Source organism: Wyeomyia smithii, chromosome 2 (genome assembly GCF_029784165.1).
Source record: "Wyeomyia smithii strain HCP4-BCI-WySm-NY-G18 chromosome 2, ASM2978416v1, whole genome shotgun sequence".
NCBI lineage: Eukaryota > Metazoa > Arthropoda > Insecta > Diptera > Culicidae > Wyeomyia > Wyeomyia smithii.
In genome coordinates this window covers 163,298,333-163,315,521 of record NC_073695.1, presented here as the reverse complement: position 1 = coordinate 163,315,521, position 17,189 = coordinate 163,298,333, and positions in this window count along the sequence as shown.

Genomic DNA, 17,189 nt, shown 5'->3' with positions numbered 1-17,189 from the left:
GCTAAATATCTCGGGGTCTGGTTCGACTCCAAATGCACCTGGGCTTGTCATATTAGGTATCTGACACAAAAATGCCAACAGAGGATTAATTTTCTTCGTACGATTACCGGAACTTGGTGGGGTGCTCACCCAGGAGACCTTCTAAGGTTATACCAAACAACGATATTGTCAGTTCTTGAGTACGGCTGTTTCTGCTTTTGCTCCGCCGCGAACACGCACATTATAAAATTAGAGAGAATACAATATCGTTGTTTGCGTATTGCCTTGGGTTGCATGCAGTCGACCCATACGATGAGTCTTGAAGTGTTAGCGGGTATTCTTCCGTTGAAACATCGTTTTTGGAATCTCTCTTACCGGTTGCTTATTCGATGCACAGTTATGAACCCATTAGTAATTGAAAATTTCGAGAGGTTGGTCGACCTTCAATCTCAATCCAGATTTATGACTTTATATTTTGACTATATGGCTCAAGATATTAATCCTTCTTCATACGATTCCTCCAATGTCGCACTTTTAGATACTTCTAATAATGCTATATTCTTCGACACCTCCATGAAACAAGACATTTCTGGTATCCCGGATCAATTGCGACCCCAAGAGATCCCTAAGATTTTTTCCAATGAGTTTAAACATGTTAGTTATGATAAAAGGTTTTACACTGACGGATCTAATCTAGATGAGTCCACTGGCTTCGGTGTTTTCCACGAAAATTTTACCGTCTCCTACAAACTCGATGCTCCTGCTTCCGTGTACGTCGCAGAACTTGCTGCTATTCAGTACTCTCTTGGAATCATCGAAACCCTACCCATAGACCACTACTTCATCTTCACAGATAGTCTCAGTGCCATTGAGGCTCTGCGATCAATGAAGCCTGTGAAGCACACCCCGTATTTCCTGGGGAAAATACGGCGGTTTTTAAGTGCTTTAACAGATAAAAATTACCGGGTTACCTTAGCGTGGGTCCCTTCTCATTGCTCGATTCCGGGTAACGAAAAGGCTGACTCTTTAGCTAAGGTGGGTGCTATTGACGGCGATATTTATGAAAGACCAATTGCTTATGATGAATTTTATAGCATTTTGCGTCAGAGAACACTCAACAGTTGGCAATCATCATGGAACTCAGATGAACTGGGACGGTGGCTACATTCCATTTTTCCTAAGGTATCGACGAAAGCATGGTTCAAGGGGTTGGATGTAGGTCGGGACTTCATTCGCGTGATATCCAGACTTATGTCCAATCACTATACGTTAAACACGCATCTCTTTCGTATAGGGCTTGTAGACAGTAATCACTGCGTTTGTGGCGTCGGCTACCATGACATCGAGCATGTTGTTTGGTCGTGTACCGAAACTGTGGTGTTAGGTCTGAGCTTATAGATTCCCTTCGGGCCCGAGGAAAACAACCGAACGTACCCGTTAGAGACATTCTGGGAAGCGGTGATCTCCAGTACATGACACAGCTATACGTGTTCATAAAACACGCTAGTATTAAAATATGAAACTCTCCTATCTATTTGTTAGATTACCATTCCCGCTACACGCTGAAAGAAGATGATACACTAAGCTGGAGACACTCAAACGAAGACTCGGCATCTTTATGTTCACGCAGACACCTCAGTCCAAACTGCTCAAATAGAACATCACTGCTTAGCCATGTACAAATAAATAAATCGTATAACTCAATATAGTTAAAATCAAAATTGTAACTCCCCTCCTCTCACCTTAAATCCCCACTAGCTCGTAGTCGGCCGCGAGAATAAAGAAAAGGCCTCCCTCTTTTCCCTGCTAATTTAGAATTTAAAAAAAATGTACTTGGCTCAGTTAAACATAAATTGTGTCGTGCCGTGTCAAATAAACTATTTAAAAAAAAAAAAAAAAACGTTGTTAAAACATGGTAATGACAACAATCGTTTACAAGCTTCCAGTAAAAATACCGTGTTTTTGTTAGTCTCACTCATACTGTCAGTTCGTGCTTGCTGCTACTCAGGGGAATGCCTGAAGTAGAAAGAGTATCTCGAAAGCGTGTGTGGAAAAGAATTGTTGAGAAGCGTAGCGTATGTCTCGTTCTCAAGCAGAAAGAAGGAGGAAGGTTTTGCTTCTCGCTCGCTTTGCAATGCTGCTTGATACTAGTTGAAACTGTTTAGGTGTAGTAGTTTGAAGCTGCCAAATACATTGAAAAAACGCTAGAGCATTAATTGCGTTATGCCCAACACGCAATCATTGTACTGGTTCCAAACTATACATCAACATTTGCGCTGAAAACGCACAAGTTTGTACTGGTTTCGCACCATCCAACTTTTGCGTGTGTACATTGGTGAGATAAAATCCCCGATTTCGCAAAGAAACTGTTGATTTTCTGTATCCCAATTTAAACCACTTCATAACCTTTATATTAGAACATTTTGTTTGAAAAAATCCGTTGAACAGAATTTTATTCAGAGATTTTTCGAAAGTTGCTTCTACTGAACAATTTGCTCGATGGCACATAGACCACTCTGTTCCGCAACGGCTCATACTTGAAAGAAAATCACCCATGGTAGCCCCATTAAAGAAATCGTATACAAACATGAACTGTTATACGATTTAGTTTCACACCGTTTCACTTTCAGTTTACGTTCCCAAGCGAATCTAATTTTATGTTGGTGACTAAAATTAAGTATTAAATGGAGAATTTGAATATCAACAAACCAAGTGTTTCAACAATCTAATTCGGATAATCATTTTCGATTTTCTATCGCATGGTACAAGAAAAACATAATGAGAAGGACAACATGGTTAGTGTTTATTTTTGTTATTTTTTCGGGAGTCCGCTATTTTTTTATCCACCAAGTTCGTGTGCAAGCTTACCTCTAAATATATGCAAAAGACTATTTCCTTGTGTAACTTTTTTCATCTCGAAGAATACATTTTAAAAAATACATTAAAAAAGCAAAGCCTTGGTGCTACATTCCGTATCGGAACTCGACCTTCTGTTTATTATACACAGACTTCGCAGCCAACTGTTAAATGTACAGGACAACTTCGGGGCTAGCACTACGATCCTACTGACACTAACAGTCTCTCCCGAGCCGATCCTTGATCCTACGACGACTGGGTTGTTAGACCAGCGCCGTACCTCGAGACAAGCTGGGAGAGTAGTAAAAAGCAGAGTCTATGTGTATATAGAGTCGCGTAAAAAGAAAATCCATCGTTTCGGCAACACAGTTTTCGTGCCGTTTGTTGCCAAGAACTATTGTGGCGCCAGTACAAAATTAAAGTTCTGAAGTCGGACTTCCGACTTCCGAGCTTTCTTCCGACTTTACAAACACATAGAATAACTGCGTGTTCACGGTGTTCACACAACATGAACTGCGGGAATGATTTCAATGTATTTGTTTTTGTAAGCCGAACTGACAGCGCAGTGGCGGCTGAGATGGTTGCAGTGTTGCGAGAACAACAAACATAAACATCGGAAGTGAGCCTGACTGCCAGTTCATCAGCGACGTTTTGATAATTTTTATCTAAATGCACAATATACAGTTCTGTTTTTTATCATGCATAAGCGAGTATCATTTTTTGAAATTCTCACAAGGTACAAAGCTTGGAAAGATAACACCGGTGATGCTTTCTTAAATATAACTGAACCAGTGTACAGGTTTAATGTTGGACTGAAATGTGTAGTTAAAACTTCGGAAAAACACATATTCTTTATCACGCTCAATTACAACACTTTTCATTACCTCCTAACATTATCACCTTGTTTATTTACATTTCTCGATTGATACCCTCCTTTGACACTGATTTGGTACCTGTGGTTTCATCTTTGCGCGACTCTATATTATAAACAGAGCCGGATTTACAATTGTGGGGGCCCGGGGCCCAGTTTACAGTGGGGGCCCCAGAATAAAACAAACCCGTTTTTTTATCGTACGAGTTAAAAACACTTATTTCTCATTGAGAAGTTACCAAAAATTTGCTAGAATTTTTTCTTACGAGTTTTTTTGCAGAGAACTTATTGATTGAATTATCAACATTCAGCTCCTTCAGTATATTGTACTCTCAACTTAACAATGCTAAGTTTGACAGCCTTTCACTCTTCATAGTCGTACGCAACCTATTTTCAATCAGTTTCATCTTCGATAAAGACCTTTCTCCAGTTGCGTTCGAGATCATTAGGCTCAAATAAATAAATGTATGCAACAGCTCGAAATCCGGAATTTTTTTCTTGATATCTGAAAAATAAAAACCTACCGCAATTCGAAAAAAATGCGATCCGCAAGCAAAAATTTGCACACAATTTGAGAAAGACTGCGCAAATATAAGGCTACGCTGGCAATAATCTACAGAACCTAGGAAAAAACTACACACTTCTGCAGGTCAATAAAATCTGCACACGGACTCTGAAAATCTGCATTTTGCAACGCAAATCTAGTATCCCTGATTCGGACAGGTAAACTTATTTTCGGAATCAACAGCAATGTATTAAAAAAACTTGTGGATTATCTTCTTTCCTGCTTGATTTCCCATGCGCGCTGGTTCGATTCAAATGGTGTGTTAATGTGTGTCATTCCAAGAGAATCGAAGGTGAAATCTTATGGATGTGGTTGTGATATTGGCGCTCGCGAAAAAATAACACTGAAGGAAAGTTTCAGATTGAAATGGTCTGTTCAAATTTTCTTACTGTAAATTGAACTTTTGATTGAATCTCATTTTTGATAGAGAAAAGAACTTTTTCTCGTTTTGTGGGGGCCCCAAAAATGTGGGGGCCCGGGGCCCGGGCCCCCTGGGCCCCCCCTTAAATCCGGCTCTGATTATAAACATAGACTCTGGTAAAAAGTAGTAGTAAAGGACTAATGGGACAAACATAACATCTACGGGAAAATCACATGCATACTATGTTTCATTACGTAATATCTATGTGAACTTGGTAACGTCAAACAGAATAAAGTATCGCATGAACTCTCTGTGCAAAAATATATAGAAACCAAAATGGCGAAGCTGTTGTCTTAAGCTGAAACCTCATTGAATCCACAAATGGCCGACTTCGAGTCACCACTTCGAATTTGCGAAAGCACAAGACTCGGAAATAGTTAATGCGTTCCCTGTGAAAATGCTATTTTATGTTTGCTGTGCTGAAGCAAACATAAAATAGAATTTTCATAGGGAACGCAATGAGTATTTCCGAGTCTTGTGCTTATGAAAATTCGAAGTGGTGACTCGAAGTCGACCATTTTTGGATTCAATGAGGTTTTACTTTAATTCTGTCTTTGGACATAAAATGGAATTTGTCGATAGCTTGCCAATAAGTGAGATTTAGAAAAAAAAAAATAAGAACTCGATATCGACTCTTAAGCTCACTGGTTTACACAGATTAAGTTCAAAGGTAGGGATACCATCCGTCTTGATTTAGCAGGACATGTTCTGATTTATTTTTTATATATTAGCATTTGTTCTGATTTTCTTAAGATATTTAATTTTGTTATGTGGTAATGAGCAAAATTTTTGAAAATTTTGAAAATCTTTCTACGCTCTGACGAGTTACATCCGTGGCTAACATGTGAACTCTGGCACGGTTCTTTTCATACGTCGCTCGCTGGCACTCAGTGTCAAACCACTCAGTGGGTGTGGTTGTCGCAGATGCACTCAACACTTCTCTCGCTGTGGTGCTGATTGTACTGTGGATATGCCTCCACTGTTCATTCTGGGTACCTCCAACTTAATCTTCGATCCGCTCATCAACCTTCTGCAAGTACTCTGAAGCCACTTCTCCAATTGATAGGCGCTGGATGTTCAACTACAGTTACAGTCCTCCTTGTCCTGCCGACCTAAGGGGCGACATCTGGCTTCTTACTCTTCTTCCTCATCCACCTCGATGATCCCTGTTGTATTTTTCGTAAGTGATGCCATTCACTCGGAAAATACTTGAATGTTTTTAATGCTTTTTATCACCACATGCACAATTCCTCCTACAGGCGACAGTTTTACCGTCTGAGGGTTACCGGAGAATCTGCATCTTTAATATACCTAATACTAACTTAATACTACTACTTAATATAATATACTTACGCACAAGCAATATGCTTCAACACGTATATTTCAAACTTAATCCAGAACGGATTCAAAAGTAGAAAGAAGCTCACACTACACACGACATTGAGCAGCGGTATGCTGTTCTTATGCTTCACGCAAAACCGTAATAACTACTGCCATGGGCGCAACCAAGGAAAATTTCTAGGGGGGGCTAGTTTTCATGTATGTCACTTAAAAAAGAGAAAAAAGAGTTTGAATATGCTTATTTAATAACGCTTAAAATAGTATCGTAAAAGCAGAAAAAAATCACTTCGGGTTAGAATCTCCGAAGATGTACTGAATATCTTGAACACATCGTCAACGCCAAGCTCTTTCAGCAACAATGATTCGATATTGAGGAGAGCTAGATTTGGTAAACGGCTGGGCAGTGCTTTTTAACAGTTCACCCGTACTAGTTAGAAGAAAATAGACCCCAGTGTGGTTCAAGGCATATTGCCCTATTCCTACCTCCACGTGGTACCAACTGGGATACGAGCAACCAAGGAAAAACCGGTAAACCGGTGGGGTAGTTGTTCTCCTAGAGAGCAGCTTGTCTGCGCGTCTACCCCACAGGCTAGGGGCGGCTCAAACAGCGACTGATCCGGACCGGATGGTTGAACTATGAAATGCGGTGTCTCGCCAGCTACATCCATGGCGGCAGCTCCGTCGCGAGACTAGGTATCGCAGCCCTAGTGAGGCAGCATACTAAAATAAACATACTACGGAGAATCAAGAATTCAAAACGAACCGGAACAATCGGCAATGACCCAGCCGACGAAATAAGGACGACGATTAGAAGCTCAGTACATGTAACAGTAGATCGCTTAACGACCCGGATGTCGACCGAATTCTGCTGGATCAGCTAGAACCCCGCCACTTCGACATCATCGCGCTCCAGGAGCTTTGCCTGAAAGGAGAGAAGGTACGGTGGATTTGACGCCGCAAGGCACAGTACCACCAAAGCGGCAGGCAATCGGCGACAGGTTGTGTTTGTTGAGAATTGAGAGCCGGTTCCACAACTACAGTATTCCCGATGTGCACTGCCCTCACGAAGGAAGACCTGATGCAGGGAAAGAAGCGTTCTACGCACAGCTGGAGAAACTCTACGATAGCTGCTCGCGTAGAGATATCAAGATCGTCGTTGGGGACATGAACGGAAGGATAGCCTTATATAAGCCGGTTATCGGCCCGCACAGCCAAAGTCACTTCTTGACCACGTTCTCAACGACGGCCCGTTCTTCTCAGACATTACAAACGTACGCACCAATCACGGTGATGATCGGACTTGACCACTTCGATACAAAAAACTACAAAACCCTGATAACCGGTAGTCCTCTATGGAAGTCCTTTTGATATTTTCGAACAGAAGGTGCCTATCGGCGAACAGAAGGTGACTATCTACGGAGGAGCACAAGCGGACGACGGATAATGGCTACAGCGCATGAACCATGAGTTACAATCGCTGCTTGGAGAGAACCCCATTACACACCTGGCGAAAGACAATAGGTTGCGGTGGGCCGGTCACATCTTAAGAATGCCGGACGACAACCATGTGAAATCACTTCTTTTCAGCAACCCTACCGGCACAAGAAATTAAGGGGCGCAGCGTGCATGATGGCTCGACCAGATCGAAAGAGACTTGCGAGTGATGAGACGTCTGGGGAACTGGTGAAACACAGCCCAAAACCGAGTAAACTGGCGACTTCTTGATACAACAAGAGTTACTACCGCTCTCGTCTGACTGGTAAAGTGAGTAAGAGAGCAAGGGTTGAGAATCGATCTGGGTGCAGAACTAGTTCTTAGCCAATGAATGACGACATCTCAATTTGTGTTGATTTTGATGCTCTGATAAGTAGTATGGAATTTATATATATTGAATACAATCATTCTCTGGGAAATTCTAGGGGGGGGCTAAACACGTTCTAGCCCCCTCGTAGTTGCGCCCATGACTCCTGCGCACTCTTGAATCTTTTGGTAATTGATATAAGTGATGATCAAAGTCGGATCTCTTACTACACCCGTAATTGTACGCTCTGTACTTTATTTTAAATGTTCACTTGAAATTATTTTAGAATATAACAGGTGACATCATAAAAAATATAAATCAAAACAACAAAACATGTTGTTCAGCAACACTGCCAGCAAGCCTGATGATAAATTTTAACGCACTCGGGGTTTTTGATTTCAACCAATCAGTGAGTGGTTCCCAAAGTGGATGCAAATCTATACCCAGTTGTCTCCCCTTAGGTGCCGACCATCGATCAGAACTAAGGTTGCTGATATTTTATCAATATTCGATATCATCGATATTTACTCATCACAATATCGATACTTTTGAGAGATATTGTTGTCCTTGATATTATCGATATTTCGATATTGTGACTCGATATTGCTGTCCGATATTCTCGGTTGCCATCAGGGGAGTGCTGCCGTCAAAATTTTGCCTACCAATCGTAAATTCATCATGGCATCAAAATTAAATTTAACATGCTTACACACAATATAAGACATTCATTGAAAGTGCACGTTGTACTGAAAACAAACATTAAGTCTTGGTTTTATCATTGATTAACATATTTATTCGAAAATAAGTCAATGACAATGCAGCTTAAATAAATGCTCCACAAAATGCCATCACTCGATGAACGTTAAACGGTATTATCATATGTTGGGAGCGCTGTAAACATTGACAAATTTTCAAGCATTTTTTCGGGAATCGAACCATTTATAGTAACAAGTTGTGCCAGGCATCAAAAAAATGATAATTGATAAATATTTTGCAGGAAATGAGTTCTTTATGTTCAATGCTAATAAACCGGTTGATAGAAATTCCGAAATTAAAAATTATAGCTACTCTTAAGAAGTTTTAGAAATTAGTGATTTTTACGTATTTTCGAGCATTTTCAATATTTAAAAAGTTATCAAATCTCGCGGAATCCGAGCATATAATCATCGGAGGAATGGAAGTTCATAACATCACGAACAGATTCTCGCAAATATCTCATCCGGCAACGTCCGGATTGGCATTTGCGACCCTGATGGGTGCCTGCCTCAGGCTTAAAACAGTTTTTCAGCTCAACAAAGATGAAATGAAATTAGAGACATTTTACCCCATCCTGCCGAACACACTTTGTTGCGTTTTACCCTTTTTTATCTGAGATTAGTGGTGAACTTCATTCAATGAGGCAAATGAAGGTGGGGAGATAGCGGGAGAAGAATGCTTATGCTACGAGCACAGACTAACAGACGTAACACTGAAACCTAGCTCCATCGCCACAAAAAACATTCATTTCAAATTTTCAATCGAATAACAGTCATCGCACGAAAACGTCGTCTGGGGCGCTGTCATGCAATCTCATACATATTGTGTAGTTCCCCATTTGACAAATGCAGTAACGTTGGCGCTGATGTCGAAATACATGACGCAGCGCGAACACGACAGCAGATGGTGCTAGTGTTACTAACGTAAAGTACTGGAACCATCCAAACGATGATTTTTTTGAAAATTTGTTTGACGTGTTATGTCTGTTGATATGTGCTACAAGTATACCATTATACCGCAGATAGACGTCCAAGCTGCGTTCCAAATTTGTGTAAAGATTTTTGTAGTAGCAATTCGTAACCAGATAGCGCTACCAGTGAAAAAAAAAATTTTGTAGCGACAAGCTCATCAGGCGGCGCTAGTATACAAGTGATTTACAACGCAATTCTCTTTGAAAATTTACACGGAATTTCCGATCAATTTTGTTCTTACTTGGACGTCTGTCTGTGATTATACTGTTCATGAAGACAATAATAAACAAAACTTAATTAGGCGAGATCTCACACTCGAAACACGAACCGTGTTGTTCGATTCACGTTTTTTTTAACCACGACGTTGTTTAGGATTTACTGTCTTATATTGCGCACTTCCCACCAAAATGGACTGGACAGTTTGAAAGTGCAACAACAAAGAAGTGTGCATCAAATTGCTCATTGACACTTATGAATGTAGACTGACAGATTGACACTTATCAATGTAGACTTTACTTCTGAGCAAGATCGCGCCAAATCACCGATGGTCGAATATCGACCATTTTTGATTTGAATGAAACTTTGCACACGTATTTGGCTCAGCAAACTGAGCATTTTCCACCGATGGAGCGATTTTTTACACCCATGAGTTACATTCTAAAAGGGCGTATGCCTTTTGGCATAGGTTTTATTCGAAGCATTGTAGCCCAGAAACCGTTGGTTGTATAGAAAAACTGTCTGAGAATGAGTTTTGGGGAATCAAAAATGCACCATAAAAAAAATATACACTGTACAAAAATTTTTTTTTTTACCAAAAAAAATTAAAAATAAACATTAAATTTCAATTTAAAAAAAAAGAGTTGAATTTTTTTCTTATTTTTTTTAAAGAAACTTGACGTTAATACGCAACTTCTAAAAAAAAGTCCAGGATGGAGAAATGAAAAATAATTTTTTTATGGTAGATTAATTTTTTTATAAAAATTTTTATTCAAACATTTTTCAAAATATTTGTATTCTGATGATTTTGAAAGATGCAGAGACTAATTTTGAATCAAAAAACTCTTGATAGTAAACATTCTAAACGCATTGGTTTTCGAGTTATTCCAAATTTAAGCTCGATAAATTAATTATATTCCGGAAAATACACGTTTTTCCTAATTTGTCCATGGTTCTCCAGCAAAAACCTTACGTTCATTGGAATGCTTGATCAAAAATATACAATTCATTCTTTGACAACAAAACGATTGGATAAATAACTCAAGCGCTAAAACTTAGCCTACCTACACGTTCCCCCTTGCCGAATGTTTTATAAAAAAATATGTTTGTCGTGCAACACTACCTACTTGTTTACTAATAATGACTGTTTGTAAAGTTAGCAACCAATAACTACTGGGTTACCTATAATATCTGTTTTCGTATATAAATACGATTGCACTACTCCAGATGTGTTAGTAACAGTTTGCATTTAATGAAGATGAATAAAGTGAAAATGGAATACACCAAGCCCAAATGCTGTAAACCCTTTCCTGATCATCGGTGCTTATCAAGCTTACGCGAATTAAACAAAAACGTTATTGCAAAATTAAAAATATTGAACAGTCAAGCTCATTTTAATACGTCTTCATCAATTTGTGATTCGTGTAGTTATTGGAATGATAGTCAAGCCACCATTCATCCCTACGTTGTTTACTATTCATAATCTGGAACACTTAAGAATATCAGCTTCATCATAATATCGGGAGTACTCCATCATGATACTGTTGCGGTTCAGGTGTTCATTGCCAAATTAGTGAGTTTTTTGAAAACAACAATAGACTTGAAAAAAGCGATATTAATGTCTGATGGAGCTGCCTCACAATATAAAAATAGAAAAAACTTTGCAAGTTCAAAACAAAATATAACGTCGATGCACAGTGGCATTTTTTGCGACTTCTCATGTTAAAGGCCCATGCGATGCCATTGATGGCATATTAAAACGAATGGCAGGAAATGCAAGTTTAGCTAAAGAACATGAACATCCCATTACAAGCGCAAAAGAGTTGTATGATTGGTCTAATCAGAAAAGTAATAAAAATTCATCAAAAATGTCATTTAGTTGGGTATAATATGAAGAATATGAACAAGGAGTAACAGAATGGAGCAATATTCTCAAAAAATGTATAATAATAGCTGCCACACAAAAGTATTACTCTTTTGTTTCGATTTCAGAAATTAAGATACAAACGAAGCTGTTTTCAAAAGATGACGAATCATTTACTTATGATGTATATGAAATATAAGGTGAAACTAGTTCTGTAAAGTATCTATGTCATGAAAAAATATGTTCTTGAGATAATAAAACTCGAAAATAAATATTTGATTCTTATATATATTTATATCACTTAAAACATTTAACTATTTTCTTGAGAACCGTTCGCCCAATCGTTTTGTTGTCATAGAATGAATTGTATATTTTTGATCAAGCATTCCAATGAACGTATGGTTTTTGCTGGAGAACCATGGACAAATTAAGAAAAACGTGTATTTTCCCAAATAATTATGATTTTTCGAGCTTAAATTAGAAATAACTCGAAAACCAGTGCCTTTAGAATGTTAACTACCAAGAGCTTTTTGATTTAAAATGACTCTCTGCATCTTTTAAAATCATCAGAATACAAATATTTTGAAAAATGTTGAAATTAGAATTTTCATAAAAAAATTAATCTACCATAAAAAAATTATTTTTCATTTCTCCATCCTGGACTTTTTTTTAAAAGTTGCGTATTAACGTCAAGTTTCTTTGAAAGAAAAATAAGAAAAAAATTCAACTCTTTTTTTTCAAATTGAAATTTAATTTTTTTTGGTCAAAAAAAAATTTTTTGTACAGTGTATATTTTTTTTATGGTGCATTTTTTATTCCCTACAACTCATTCTCAGACAGTTTTTCTATACAACCAATGGTTTCTGGGCTACAATGCTTCGAATAAAACCTATGCCAAAAGGCATACGCCCTTTTAGAATGTAACTCATGGGTGTAAAAAATCTCTGCACCTGTGAAAAATGCTCAGTTTGCTAAGCGTGTGCAATACGTGTGCAAAGTTTCATTCAAATCAAAAATGGTCGATTAAATTTTCGCGTATTTCCAGGCGATTTGAAATGATTCTGCTCTTCTGAAGAAATAATATCCGACAAATATAAAGAATTTACATATCTTCTGTTCCGTGTACTTTCCACCGGAACATGCTCATAAACATTCGTATGAATTATTTTTCAAAACTCTAGAATCTATTAGGGTAGATGATCCAATAGTTGTGGTAGCACCAATAGTTGCGGTATCGCTTTTAAATTCATCGTTTAAATTAATTAGAGGTGAATTTCTTATGCTACATGTTGAAGAAACAATAGATTAAACATAAGTACATACGTTACTATATCAATATGTACTGAAAATATCCAAACTACTGGAAAAAACTGTATTTTTCAGAAACTTACCTGGAAGGCACCCTTCACTACCTATTTTCTTATTTTGTCCACAAAGTTTTTAAGATATGTGTGTGTTTTTGGTACGATTAATGCTCATATAATTATTTTCCCAGATAGTAGATTATTATAGAAACTGTTTCACAGGTGAAGTTCGTTAATTGGTGATCATACTATCTATAAATTACTTCCTCCACTATTGGATCACAGGATACACTGTTCTCCTGTAGTTGCGGTATGTTCCGCATTTCTGATTTACGTTTATTAGAAAAGATTATGTGGGACTAATTGCGAATATTAAGGATAAGTAGGTACTAGGGGACATACGTAAATTATGTAACTTATCACTGTGGAAGGGGAAGGTTGGGTTCAAAAATTACCACACCTTCCCCTACCCCCGCGTTTACATGATCGGGCACAAAGTCTGCCGCCCTCAGCCCTAAAATGCTACGTTACTTATGTATGACCTCTTAATAGATGCTTACTCACTGCTTATGGTCTTGTAATTCTTTTGACGAGCCTTTCGCAGTATGTACAGTCAGAAACTAGATGGCTCTTTTAGTAAACACTAACGTAGAAAATGTAGGCGCAGACATGGTACGAAGCAGAGGTGATAGAGGTGATTTCAAGAGAAACACAAGAGAAAGAGACGTTTAGGATAGTGTTTAAAATTTTACTTGAACAAAAAAAAAGATTTAAAAAAAAAGTGAGTTGATATGGAAACTGTTATCTCAGATTTCCAAAAACCAAGGTTTATAGACAAACACTTTAGTCGTCTAAAATTCTTCTAAGCATTTCAAAATGAGCGCTATTAGTCTTTTTTATGTCCAACATTGTTTTACGTTGAAAATGTTTCATAAACATGACTGAATTTTTGTTAGAAAAACTTTTTGAATCGTTCAAAAAAGATTTAGGTAAATTGACTATCTAAAAAATCAAAATTTAAATCACTTTTTATTTTTCATGCATGTAGGATCTCAAATTCAATTTTCCAATATCTTATATAAAATTTCAAGCAATTTTCTAAAAGTCATTCCTTTACAACTTTTTTCAATATCAGTCAATATCCAGATACGTTGGTTTATAAAAAAACACTGCTCAAAAACTTCAGCCCTTTTTAAATGTTAGTCTAGAGAAAAAACCTTCATTTAACCAAGCAAACACGAATGTTTTATATACCGCAACTATAGGAACACGCATTCGCAACTATAGGAACTCTACCGCAACTATTGGAGCAAAAGCGTACAGCATATTTTTGTTAATTTCAAGCCTCAAAACGTGTTTAAAGTCAATTTTAAGGTGCAAAACTATCAAGTAGAGCCCATTTCAACAGAAAATAATGAAAAGTACCAGCTAGACTCGTTTATCTTAGCCAAAACATGGCTAAACATGCATAACTCGTGCTTAGCTCCTCCACTATTGGGTCATTTACCCTAGTATTCGATGGATTTCCTTCGTTCTTGCAGCAATAGGTTGGAAAATCTTCTAAGATTCTTCTCAAAAGAAGATAATTGTAATTTTATTATCCACACTATTGTACTATTGAAAATCGTCAAGCCTTGTCAAAACGAAAAATTCGACCTCTGATTGGTCGTTATATGATTGCTTCCCAAGCACGGTCGACAGAATCATATACCTTGCAATTTATAACATGCTATTTGGCCTATATAAGAGCCTGTTTCTGCCGAAGCCGCTCATAATAGTTCTTGACAGCGACAACAGCAGTCGTTCTCCCTTAGCAGCAGCACTAGCAGTGCAGTGGATACCAGCGATAGCGGAAAGCGGCCACAGCTGTAGCGTAGCAATGGATAGCGCACTATTTGCAGCGGATCCCAGCAACGATAGCAGTTGGGCCAGCTGATGCAGGACAGCGGATACCAATGGCAGCGTATAGCGGCCACAACTGTGGCATGGCTATGGATAGCGCACTAGTTGCAGCGGATCTCAGCATCGATAGCGCCTGATGCAGTGAGGCACTTTAGTGAAATGCAGTCTCATTGCGATCGTGGGCACTAGTAAATGCATTCAATGAAACGTTGACTCATTTTGACAACACGTCGTGAGCCGTCTAGATTTGAGTGTTATATCAGCATTACACTGTTTACTTTATCACAACGAATACTTTGTTCGCACTATCAGTGATAACGCAAAGATGTAATCGGCATCTTATCCGATACTAAATTGAACAACAAATACAATACAAACAAATCCTTTTCAGGATGAAATAAAAACCTGATGATTAAAGCGTTAATCAAGGTTGCATATTCAATTTAAGGGTACTTTTTCGCCGCGTGCCGACAACTCGCTTCATAAGTACAATTTAGAAACATGATGTATGGCAAACTAGTAGACCCTAAGTAGAACTACAAGTTTGTCGAATAGTGTAATGCTCTAACTCTTATGCCTGAAGCGTAAGAGCCCATATTCAGTCAATATTCGCGGTGAATATTAAAATATTCACCGCGAATATCGGCTGAACATCCCGCTGAATATGGGCTCTCACACTTTAGGCACAAGAGCTAGAGCATTGCTTTCTTCAACAAACTTGTAGCATTACTTTAAGACTGCAAGTTTGTCATACATCAAATTAGAAAATTATACTTGTGCAGCGAGCTTCCGGCACGCGGCAAATTGAACGGAATTGACACCCCTAAATTGAATATGCAACCTTGACGTTAATGTTTTCTCTTGAGTTAATTCACATTTTTGAATTTGTAAAAGTTATAAATTTTACTTTATTTCTATGTCTCAGAACGTATAATAATAGTATAAAGGATAATTCACTTTTCCTTCAGTCATGAGCAGGACATCCGAAAAAATTTCATCTCAAAATTTGAAAATTGTCAAGCCCCAACCATGACAAGCAACTTACTATATTATTAAAAATGGTCAATCCTTGTTGAAGCGCAAAATTCGATTGATCTGATTAGTTAACGTTCATTTACTAGAAAAAATGACTGACACGCAAGCAGCCGGGTTATCTTTCTTGTAAAAGTATTCTACTTAAATCTTGCGGTCGTGGCTTTGTGACAACCCTCATGTTATTTTTCTTCAAATCAACATTAAAACAAACATATTTATCGTAAATATAAGCTGGGAAGGAATAAAATTGTCGATTGTGTACAAATTACGACTGCTCGAAATTTCTACATTAAAAACCGCAACCCTTCTTATTGCGATAATATCGATAAAAGCTGTAAAACTATCGATTTTATTAAATCGTTCTGTGTTCTTAGTGTTCTTAGCGCCACTATACTGCGTATTGCGACATGCTAAAAAACCATTGAATCTTTTTACACATGAAGCGAAACTAGCTTGGATGTCTGTTATCTGTGCTAATATTTAACAACAATGTTTCATGTTTCAGCAGGTGTTTGATTTGACACTGGGAGCTTTGATATTTTTAAAGGAACTATTCTTTTGCACACAATGTATGATAGGGACTGTTCGAAGATTTCCCTTTTCGATTATACACCAATTTTGAATGCAAACAATGCAATACACGTAGCACAAATTTCACCCGAATCAATAGCCAAACGGCAAATTGAATTACTCCACGGTCAGCAGCACCAGCAACAGAGGTTCTCTGTCGGACCGTACCCCCTTTTTTATATTTTTACTTCGCGTTTTGTGGAAATTTCTTATCGTAAACGGTATGTAGACTGACGATTGCAAGTTGAAATTTTTGAGCCAATGATTGTTAGGCAAAATTTTTATCTTCTATAACTCAACGGTGGAAAATTTCAGTTTTGCATTTGCACGCAGGTTCATCAAAGCAATGAATACTGTGTGTTTCGTTTTTTAAAACTATTTGTTGTCTGCCCCGAAAATCTTTCTATAAAATATGTCACTATGTATTAGGTAGTTAGAGAATTTACTGCGCTATTCGTGCGGGAAAACTTGTTTCCTGTTAAGATTGTTGTTAGTACTTTGCGCGAAAATTAAGCATGATTTACACAAAAAACAGTGCTACACTTCGCCAGGGAAATAGAAGAAAAAATATGACACAAACTACGCGCTATTCACCTTAGCAGCAACCGCGACTTGTACTACAGCAACCTCAAATTTCCGACAGTATTGCCCTCTGCAATTCGTTCTGACGGAGTTACGGTGCTGCCACCTTTAATTTGTTTACTCTATGAGGGCAGAGAATAGGAATTTCTTCAAGG